The sequence below is a fragment of the Meriones unguiculatus genome, chromosome 3 (genome assembly GCF_030254825.1).
Source record: "Meriones unguiculatus strain TT.TT164.6M chromosome 3, Bangor_MerUng_6.1, whole genome shotgun sequence".
NCBI classification, from domain to species: domain Eukaryota; kingdom Metazoa; phylum Chordata; class Mammalia; order Rodentia; family Muridae; genus Meriones; species Meriones unguiculatus.
In genome coordinates this window covers 30,806,041-30,817,412 of record NC_083351.1, presented here as the reverse complement: position 1 = coordinate 30,817,412, position 11,372 = coordinate 30,806,041, and the positions used below count along the sequence as shown (strand labels likewise).

The following is an 11,372-nucleotide window of genomic DNA, read 5'->3' as shown; positions in this document are numbered from 1 at the left end:
CTAGCTTCCAAAGTCCCACTGCTGTCTGTTCTTAGACCTGCCTCAGCATTATGATGCTTATGTCCCCACTGCCACAGGGAGGTATTCCACGGAGCAGGAAAAGCTATGGGGTAGCCTGGGCTCACCGGTTAAATCTGTGTCCTCCTCACCCCCAACAATGAATGGGGTTGAGCTCTGGTATCAGCTCAAGCGACCTGGAGGTTTCCAACCCTCTGGTAAAGGTTTTATTCTTCTCTGGGTCCAGAAGCATAAAACTGCTTCCCTGGGGAAGCCAGGTCCCTGGGAGATTTGTTTATCCGGGTCACCCCTCTTCTGAAGGTGTCTGAAAGAGCCCTGGACTGGCTTGACTCAGAATAGCCAATTGAGAAAAACATCTACAGCCTTTAGTAGGTCTGGGGAAGAAGATTTTCCCGGACAGACTGTGAGAGTGGAGGAATGGCTGGTGCCCTAAACTCAGCCCCTCTTGGTACCTTTGAGTCCAGGATGAGCTAGCAGTTGGAGTATGCAGAGCCATTTGCCTAGGATGATGTAGGCTCAGTATGCTTTTGGTGAACCTTGCCCTTACTTTTGGAGAGAATTTCAGGGGTCCTGATGTCATTGTGGAAAAGTATGAAGAACACTTTCCTTTTTAAAAAAATTAAAAATTATTTATTTTTACGTAACTTGGTGTTTGGCTTACACAAATACGTCTGTGTGAGGGAGACGGATCCACTGGAATTTGAGTTACAGACCAGACAGGTGGGTGCTGGGAATTGAACCAGGGTCCTATGGAAGAGCAGCCAATCCTTTCAACCGCTGAGCCATCTCTCCAGCCCCCTCTTTTTAAATTTTGTATTTTTATGTGCAGGGAGGTTTTGCCTGCATGTATGTCTTGTGTACCTCGTGAGTGCGGTGCCCTCGGCAGGCAGAGAGGGCATGGAATTCCCCTGGGCTGGAGTTACAGACAGTTGAGAGCTGTGGCTGCTGGGAATCAAACTCAGGTCTTCCAGAAAGGCAACCAGTGTTCTTAACCACTGAGCCACCTCATCTCTCCAGCCCGGAGAACACGCTGTTCTCAAAAGTGCCTGATATGGTTACAGGTGTGTAAGCACGTGCAAAACCTCAGGCCTCTTGTCCTCCCCGTTTTCAGCTGGGAAACAAAACACAGCTGTGATTGCCCGTGGGTCAATGAAAGGCAAATGTTGTGGAGTTTGCACACAAGAATTTGTATTAATAAAAAGTGCCCTACAACTGTAAAGGCATTCTTACAGACGTCGAAAATAACTTAAATGCCATCAGTTTACAAACAGCAGGTGCCAGATGAGACATCCCTCGGCAAACAAATGTTGAGTGGGTTGTGAATACATCTGCCGTTACAATGGGATATTGAAACCGAAACGCAGAGCTTAAATTTTCGGCCCCTGGAAAATTAGAGGCCCAAAATAATGAGAATGTAAACAGACTGTCCACAACCCAAGCAGATAAATGAGAGCGAGAAGTTAAATGTAACTAATGAGAGAGAGAGGTTAAACATAATTTCCAAAATAGCAAGGCACGGCCAGCTCCACACCAGGGGGATAATTCACTCCTAATAAAGCCGTCCTTCCCCAGACTGGGGAAATTCCAGCCGTGGGCACACTTGTGGGGGTCTTGACGTCATTCTGGAGATGTACAGGCTTTTCTGAGTTTTGAGGAGTCAGGGCTGCCAGGCTTCTTGGCCGAACAGGAGGTGGTGTTTTTTGGCACACTCTTCTTGCAGGGACTAGGTTCTCGTTGAAGATGAATTATTTCCACAATTTCAGGAAGAGATGCTCCCGGCTCCTCCAGGACCCAGCCCGTCCTGGCAGCCTGAAATAGCAGTGGCCTTTTTCCAGGTAGAGGCTCTAGCTGGAGAGTCAGGAAAGGTCATGAGACCAGAGCGGGGATGGTGGAAGCCTGGACTTTGAAGCGTTTGTTTCAGAGAGGGCTTTTTTTTTTTTTTTTTTTTTTTTTTTTTAACTCCGTGATTGGGTAATGAGGAAGCAAGAAACACCCTCTTGAGGTTGAAAACAGATAGAGAGTAGTTTAACGTCTGTTCTCAGTTTACACTGACCAAGCTGTGGTCCTACTGTGCGTCCTGAATAGGCAGTTTTCACCACATACTGTTTGTTGTGTGAATTCTTTTACTATCTATTCGTGTGTGTGTGTGTGTGTGTGTGTGTGTGTGTGTGTGTATGTGTGGTGTTGTGTACCTGTGTATGTGCATGTTTGCATGGGTGTGCTGTATGTGCCTGTGTGTAATGGGTGGGCACATATACAGAGGCCGAAGGATGAGAGGTACCCTGCTCTGTCACTCTCTGTCCCTACTGAGGTAGAGTCTCTCGCTGAACTTAGAGCTAGGCTGGTGGCCAGCAAGCCCCAGTCCTGCTCCTGGCTCCTCCGCCTCGCACAGCGCTTGGGTTACTAGTGAGTGTGTAGTCACACTGGGCTCATGTGGGTGTTGTGGGTATGATCTCAGGTTCCTCACTGTGCAACAAGTGTTAGCCCCTGGGCCATCTTTCTGGCCCTCTTGTGTGGTTTCTTTCTTTTTCAAACTTTTATGTGTGAGTGTCTCGGTTGCATGTTTGTCTGTGTGCCTGGGTTGCCCATGGAGGCCAGAAGAGGGCCTCAGATCACCAGGAATGGTAGTTACAGACAGAGGTGAGCTGCCACGTGGGTGCTGGGAATTGAACCTGGATCCTCTGGTATCCTCTGGTATCCTCAACTGCTGAATCATCTCTCCAGTAGCACTGAGAGAGATTTTGATTCCGGGTTGTGACAGAACTGTCTCTTTAGCCCCATGATGGACTGGTTGATTTTTTTTTTAAAGTAGAGCAAACATAGTTATTAAGAAAATGCCAGGAAGAACTCCTGAGAGTGGGAGGGGGTCCAGGGGAGGAGTACCCACTCATTTGACCCTCACCCTTGCCCCCACTCTCGAGGACTTTGGAGACAGGGTCTTTCTACATAGCCTTGGCTGTCCTAGAACCCACCGTGTAGACTAGGCTGGCCTTGCAATCACAGAGATCCCCTTACCTCTGCCTTCCGAGTGCTGGGAAGAAACATGCACCACCAGTCCAGCCTCATTCGAATTCTTAAATACCTGGTCCGATCTGCACGGTTTTGCTGAGTGTGCATTTGTATGTTGCAGAAGCCAAATCTCAGCAGTCTTTGTAGCTTCCCAGACTGGGGCAGGACCACAGATAGCATTTTTGAGAGGCACTCATGTAGCAGGCAATGGTTAGGAGTGGTGGGCCAGATGATTGAAGTCACAGTTGAGGTCTCCGTTTGCTCGTGGGGAGTCTCCGTTGTCTTGTGAGCATGTCTGCAATGTGGCAAAGACCACAGAGATGGCGTCGCTGTCTTTACGTAGACGGGTATGGCAGAGTGAAGAGGCTCTACATGGCAGTTCCAGGAGGTCCTCATGACATGCACCGGTGCCCATAGCAGCACAGAGAGACCCTCCAAGTCTCAGGATGGAGTTACGTGTTTTCTATGGACTAATTTCAAGCTGTAGGTGGTGATGGGAAGGACAGACATTCTGGGAAATGCTATGGTTCCAGTTTTGGCTTCCTTTGTTAGATGTGACTGTTCTGTCCTACTGAACCTCAGGGTACGTGGAAGGGCCCAGATTAAGGGAGATCTGATGTGTGCTTGTTTATCTCTTTGGGATAGACCATCCTCCACCTTTGATATGGTCACCTCTCTCCTCCGCTCTCACAGACTGGGAACTGGGGAGATAGAGGTCACACTGGGGCTGGGGAGCAACTCACACTGGAGAGAGGAGAAAGATGTCTGGGATGAGGCTGATGGTGCCCAGCTGGGTTTCTTTAGTCCCAGGGCAGTGGGCCAATGGCAATGAGACGCTGGCTGGCACTCCTAACTGCCACAGCCTATCAGCTTCTATGAATCTCATTTTTAGCTGGAAGAAATAGCATTTTAAGAAAAGACTTCATATGGGGTGGGAGCGATGGCTGAGTGGGTAGGAGTGCTGCTTTTGCAGAGGACCTGGGTTTGGTTCTCAGCACCCATAGAGTGGCTTACAACTGCTTGTAACTCCAATTCCGGGATACCCAGTGCCCTCTTCTGGCCTCTGCAGGCTCCTGCACACACATGGCGCACATACACTCATACAGGCTCACACACATTCACATAAAAAGATCTTTAAAAAGAGAAAATAAGATTTTGTTTGTAGAATGGTTTCAGATAGTACAGCACTCTCCCATCAGCCCCACACCCAGGTTGTCCTGTTAATATCACCTCATATTAGTGTGGCACATTTCCCAAAACTTAGGAACCATTGTTGGCTCACTGTCATTAAAGACCATTGCTTACTCAGGTTTCATCCCTGTCTCTTTTCCACAGACAGCCCCCCCCCCGCCTTTCCATTTCACTTGGCTGTCATGTTCCTTCGGGCTCCTTTTAGCTACAAGTTCCTCAGGATTTCCTTGCTTGGGTGACTTTGGCAATTTTAAGGAGCACGGCTCTAATATTTTATAGGTTGTCTTTCTACTGGAAATTTCCTGGTTGTTTTGGTTGTGTTTGGACCAGATCTTTGTGTTTCTGGGGGGTGATCATGGCATCTCAAAGGTGTGTGGTCTCAATACAGTGATCACCACTGACTTTGATCTCTTGGTTGAGGGAGTATTTGTCATGTTTTTCCACTGTGAGATAGCATTTCTTCTTGGACGCTGTCACAGGGACAGTGTAGAGGGTGCTGCTGTTTGCTCACTCTTCGGTGCTTGCTTAACTTCTGGCAATAGCAAGGTCATCCAGCATGCTCCCACTGTGGCCCTGGAATTAGCCATGGCTCTGGTGTCCCCTGACTTCTCCCACACAGATGTGCACACTGGTCTGGTCATGCCAGTTGGGGGACCAATGACAGATCAAGGAACCCACTCCACCGAAGTCCAGCTTGGTGAGCCGGTGAGTTTATAAATGTTCTCACAGGAGTACAGGCGATTCCAAAGCAGCTTCATTCTCAGAGGACAAACCCCAGCACAGCAGAGGACTCAGCACAGGCGCGCCCCGCAACTCTCTGCACAGCTTTAGGACAGCTAGGTTGGTGGGAGAGCCTCCTCTCTGCAGCGCCCCTTACTGCTTGTGTGACTTTTGGGGGGCCATTTCGTGCATCTTGTAGCTTCCTCTGCTTCTGGAACCTCCTAAATCCCATCAAAGTCTCTTTCCCATGCAGGAAAGTTTCACTTTGGAGGAGTCGCCCTCCTGGTGCCAGAGGCCTGCCTGGTTATTTGAGAATAGAGAGTTAGGGTGCTACTCAGTGGTGGGACATGGGCTTAGCATGGGTAAGGTCCTGGGTTCAATCCTTGACAGAGACAAAAATATGGCCTCAGATATGTTCGTTGCTATTGAGTGTGCAATCGCTTCCTGGTTTTCTCAGTTGACAGAGGACAGGTGTGTGTGTGTGTGTGTGTGTGTGTGTTGTGTGTGTGTGTGTGTGTGTGTAAATGAATTCCAGCATATTTGTGTATCTACCAGTGTTTCTGAATGGAAATGATTTGTATTATACTAAACTAAATGTGAGTTCATAACGAGGCCTCCAACTGCAATCGACTACTATATGGATGGTGGCAGTGTTTTTCATGTGAGAACCCACACACCCCCCAACACACGCACACACATGTAGTAGTCACTTGCACTGCTTGATTTACAGAGACATGTTTTTAAACGTCAGCCCCACGTAGAGGCCGGAGAGTAGTATCAGAGAAAGCATGCACTGACCATGTGTGAGGCCTTATGTCCAACCCCTAGAAACCCTCCCTCAAAAGAAAAAAATGGCAGGACCATATTGGTAGTTAGCACTAAATATCCCTTATGAGAATAAGAAAAGGCTGGCATGTAATTATCAGTGCCTCTCCTCAAGAAGCATCAACCTAGAGGGGCATGGTGGCGCACACCCGTAATTCCAGCACTCTGGGAGGCCGAGGCAGTCAGATCCCTGAGTTTGAGGCCAGCCTGGTCTACTGAGAGAGAGTCCATGACAGTCAGGATTACACAGAGAAACCCTGCCTCAAAAAACAAACAAACAAACAAACAAACAAACTGGAAAAAGGGTTGTGATCTCTCTCTCTCGGAGAGGACAGGAGTTTGGTTCCCAGCATCCTTGTTGGGTGATTCTGAGCTGGTTCCAGGGGGCGAAGTGCTCTTCTCTGACCTGCATGAGCACCTGTATCTCACTTACAGTGACAGCACACATACACACATGATTTTTTAAACAGCAAAAAAAGGAGAAAAAGACTAGTGAGAAAACGGAGAGAGAAAGCCTCGTGTGGTAAGCCCCTCACCGTCAGATGTGGCAGGCCTCACTCCACCAAGAAATATTAACTTTTACAACATAATCTTGACCTTTGTCCCACTGGGATGTGGAGTCACGTTTCTCCTTGGGTTTGGATGAGATTATGAGTCATTTATAACGAAAAGAATGTAAACAGTGGCCAGGAGGCGGCTCGGCTGGTGCAGCACTCGCTGTGGAGGCATGAGGACCGGTGTTAGACTCTCCAGCACCCGGGTAAGCCCCTGGGCAGATGTGTCTGTGATTCCAGCACTGAGGAGCTGAGAGCAGGCAGAGCCCCGGAGCCCCCCTGCAGCCAGACAGCCTAGCCCAGTCCCAGGGCACCGGGTTCAGAGAGGGACCCTGTCTCCAAAAATAGGATGAAGGGGCTGGAGAGAGATGGGTCGGCCGTTAAGAGTGCTTACTGTTCTTGCAGGGGACTCAGAGCTGAGGTTCCCAGCACCCACATGGTGGCTGTAACTCTAGCTCCAGAGGACCTCATGCTGTCTCCTAGCCTCCCCAGGGCACCAGGCTTGAATTCAGTGCATATGGATCCACGCAGGCAAAACATACCTCCACGAAAAATAGTAAATAAGTCTTTTTTAAAGAAATCAGTGACAATCTCAAATGGTACCTTGAAAAATAAAGTGGGGAGCTTTGAAAAGAAAATACGTGATGTCAGCGCTAGTCTTCATGTCCCCCATGCACATGTCCACACACAGGAAGCACAAACATGTGCTCGCATTAATGTAGACCAGAGTGATATTTCAGGAAGGTAAGGCATTTCTGTTTACAGAAGCACTTCCCTGTAACCTCAAACTGCTGTGTCAGCATTCTGAAGCCACCATACTGTGAGGAAGCCCAGAGAGAGAGAAAGAGAAAGAGAGAGAGAGAGAGAGAGAGAGCTGTTTGGTCATCCCCTGCTCCAGCACCACCCTTCGCCCTTGCGATACTGTTTTACTCTTACTTGTTCACTGACAACTGTCTGCTACTAGTGGTACCGCATGACCCAGAACCACCCAAGATCTTCTAAACTCCCCACACTAACACATTAAAAGACAATTACTAGAATGAGGCCCAGTGACACAGACTCATAGCCCAGATACCCTGGAGACTGAGCTTCATAAAATCCAAGACCTTCTTGAGTTGTAGAGGTTGCTGAAGGCCAGCCTGGTCCATTAAAGGGTAAAGGGACCCTGTGTCAGAAATGTGAATGTTTTTTTTTTGTTTGTTTGTTTGTTTGTTTGTTTTTTTCACGGCACGCACAATGCCTTGGGTTCCATCACTAGTACTACCAAAAACCCAAAGAAACAAAACAATTGCTGGGCTTCATGGTTTATGCTTATGATCTCAGCACTTGGGCAGTAGAGGCAGGAGGATTGCTATAAATTCATGTCCAGCCTGGTCTATACACAGTGCCGGGCTAGCCAAACGATGGTTACTAAGTGTCTAAGTGACTAGTTTCTGAAATATTTCCCCATCAGTATTTGTCAGGACACAAAAGATATCTAAAGTCTCATTTATTAGGATAGCTTGATACCGGCACACAGATAGACACGTGGCTAGAGCCGAAGAGAAAATGCAGGAATGAACATCAATAAAGGCAGGAGTTCAGTGTCCTAAACCGTGACACCCCAGGCTTTTTAACAAAGCGTTCTAAATACAGATAAAGTATACAAAGCCCAAGTATGTTGGAAATTTAAACAAATAAAAATAAATCCATTAGAAGAGCTAGAAGAAAATACAAATCAATTCTTCTATGACTTTAAGCTGGGTGAACATTTCTAAGTAAAACTCACAATCTGTCAAACTTCAGTTTACTACAAATTGAAACACCTGAAAGGCCACATATATACATATGTATATGTATATATATATATATATATATAGCCACATACCTATTTTGCCTACAGAAGAATAAAGCAAAAATTAGTGTAAAGATAACTCCACTTTCCGCGTTTATTTTCTTGAAAAAAGGCAAGAAGTGTTCACTCTGCCTGAGAACACCGAGGCATCCCAGCTGTAGCACTTAGTTCTACTTTGGAGCATTATTTTCATAATTTCTTCTTCTTAGTTTAAAAAAGCAAAAAGGCCATTGGCTGAGTCCACTGTTTCCCAAGTGACTCACAGGAACAGAGAGCACCCGCAGCTGGAATTCCGCTCTTTTCTGAGAACACGCACTCGGTGATACATGGCGTCTTGTGCGCCTTCTTTTTGTTCTTGCTTTTAGAATTGGTTTTAATTTTTTTTTTTTTAATTTGTACCCTGTGTGTGTGTGGTGCACATGCACAGGTGCCCACAGGAGTCAGAGAGTGCGTCAGGTCCCTGTGGCTGGAGCCACCAGATGCTGGTGCTGAGAACCAAACTGTGGCCCTGTGGAAGACCAGCAAGAGCTCTTAACCTCTGGGCCAGCTCTCCAGCCTGTTGTGTACCTTCTTGGACTATTCTCAGGACCTTAGACTGCTTATAAAAATATAACGGAATATTTTTGGAAATGTCTGTGAATTTAGCTTTCCATGTAGAAAAGGCACCCAGTTTTCCTACTGGTTGAATTGAGAGCGCTTTGGGTGAAGTTGTCATGCAAGTTATGCAGAAAAAAAAAGTTGTTGAGATTTTGGGCTGGATTAAGAGACTATTGGGGGAAATAAAATGGATCTTCCCAAAATACCCTCCCAAACTGGCATCAAGGGCCTGGGGATATGAGCTCTGGATGGGGTGGGAGCCTGGATCGGTATCCTCAGCACAACCAAAACAAAGCAAGATTGACAGCAAGGCCTTGCCTGAACAGAGGCCAGATTGGTTCTCTTCCATGTAACTGAGACTCCTCCCAGGCAAACCTGCTGGGGTGGGGCGGGTCACCCAGGCATCTGTGCGGTTCATTTTAAAAAGAAATGGGGCAAGAGTCATGTCTTTACTCCCGGGAGAAGCTAAGGTGCACAGACTCTGTAAAGGCAGCATGGGAGGCTGCCTGCTGCTTTCCTTCCTCTGTCCAGCTACGTTCTCGTCTTCTTCTAAAGCAAGCCCCGTGTTTCAGCTTCCAGAACATTTTGAAAAGTATTTAAGATATTTGTTTGCTATGTACAAGCCCAAAGCTGGTGTTTTTTAATATTCCATCCTTGCATTAACTCTGTGTGTGTGTGGGGGGGGGGGGTACAGATTGCTAGTGTGTACCTGTGTGCATGCGTGTGTGTGTGTGTGTGTGTGGGTACAGATTGCTAGTGTGTACCTGTGTGCATGCGTGTGTGTGTGTGTGTGTGTGTGTGTGTGTGTGTGCACCCAGTACTTCAAGCATACTATGTAAGTGTTCTATCACCATGCTACAGTCCCAATTTTACAACTGCTTTTTGTTTGTTTGAGACAGGGTCTCTTCATGTAGCCCTGGCTGGCCTGGAACTCACTGTGTGGACCACACTGACTTTGAACTCCCTCCCAAGTGCTAAGATTAAAGGCCACTGTGCCTGGCACACAACTGCGTTTTGAAAAGCAGGGTAAGTGACATTGTCCAAACGACGTTATGAAATTAATTTCACAATTAATTGCTTAAGGTCACAATAAGCAATGTGTTAACCAGATATCTAAGTGCTGTCTTTGCCTGAAAAACCAACTTTATGAATAAACCACCTTTCTTGTTGGTCAGCAAAGACAGGGGAAAGCACACATGTTCTTGTCAAATGAGAAGAAAAGAAAGTAATTTCAAAAAGGGTTTTTTTTTATTTTTATTTTTTTAGGTTAATAGTTGGTAACAGTGGGACTTCCCCTTGATCTCAGCAGCAACCAAAGATGTATCATCACTTTGAAAATGAGTTTTGTTTTTCTTCCAGGAAATAACTATAGAGAAAGGAAGCTGGTCAGCAAACATTCTTGGGATACCAGGCTGAGGCTGTGTTCTGAGTTTAGAAAGTGAGTGAGTGTGTATTATGTGTGTGTATGTGTGTGTGGGGGTGTCTGTGTGTCTGTGTATGTGTGTTGTGTTTTTCTGGTCTGAAAAAATGAGGCAGGTGTTTGTGACAAGCTGTGACGAGGACCGTTGTGTTTTTCCTTGTTAGAAAAAAAGAAAGAAAGCAAAAAGCAAGCTTCTAAAAACAAGCCCTTATTTAAAGGAAGCCCCAGTTAATTCAACGAGGCATTGAATGAAGTCCCTGTTATACAAAGTCCTTGACAAAGGCTATTTGGCTCTGGGAGTGTTATGAGGCCGGAGGCTGAAATCAACACCCAGAACAGGGCTCTGACGGTTTGGCGCTCAGAACTGATTCACAATGCAAACCTGAGGTGTGTGCCTCCTAAGCACAGGAGCCGCCTCTGAGGGACAGCCCGAGCCTTTGAGTTCTTGAGACAGAATCGTCATGTGTCCACCAGGCTGGCCTCAAACTTTGGCTCTTTCCCTGTGTCCACTGGAGAGCTGGGATTATATCGGCCCACTATGAAGCAGACTATGCTTTTATCGACCTTGGTTGGAACGAAGTTTACCTAGTAATATAAACAATCTAACGCCAGAACACCAGGTGACACAGAACTAAGGTGACACAGCTAACAGGTCCTGCATGTTCCCAGCGGACAGCATGACCTTCTGGCCCGAGAGGAGGCATTCTAAAGAGACTGGCTCTTCCCTTGGTTACCTGCCTATTAAAACTTCCCTCCAGACACCCCATGCTAGCCACAGTGTACGCCAGAGGAGGACCTTGCCTCCCGGAGACTTCACAGTCTGAAATTTCCATTTCTAAAATTGGGCCTGGAGAGATGGCTTAGTGGTTAAGGGCACTTGGAGCTCTTGCAGAGGGCCCGGGCTTGGTTACCAAAATTCACAGGGTAGGCAGTTCAAAACAGTCCGTAATTGCAGTTCAGTGAAGATCCTATACCCTCTTCTGGCTTCAGCAGGCACTGCACAGCCATGGTGAAATTGTATCCGTGCAGGCAAAATACTCATACACACAATTCCCAGCATCCACGTGGTGACTCACAACTGTCTGAAACTCCAGCTCCAGGGAACTCAGCATCTTTTTCTGGCTTCTGAAGGCACCAGGCATGCGTGGTACACACAGACAAACACCAATGCACCTAAAATTAGAATAAAAAATTAAAAACTGTA

At 47.0% G+C, this 11,372-nt stretch overlaps 1 long non-coding RNA gene across 1 annotated transcript; it reads left to right on the top strand.

Moving 5' to 3' along the window:
- The first annotated feature begins 4,785 nt into the window (after window positions 1-4,785).
- LOC132653021 (uncharacterized) lies at window positions 4,786-11,372 on the top strand. The gene is made up of 3 exons (XR_009590651.1): window positions 4,786-4,923; window positions 9,648-9,774; window positions 10,108-11,372. It is a non-coding gene; the product is annotated as an uncharacterized LOC132653021 (long non-coding RNA).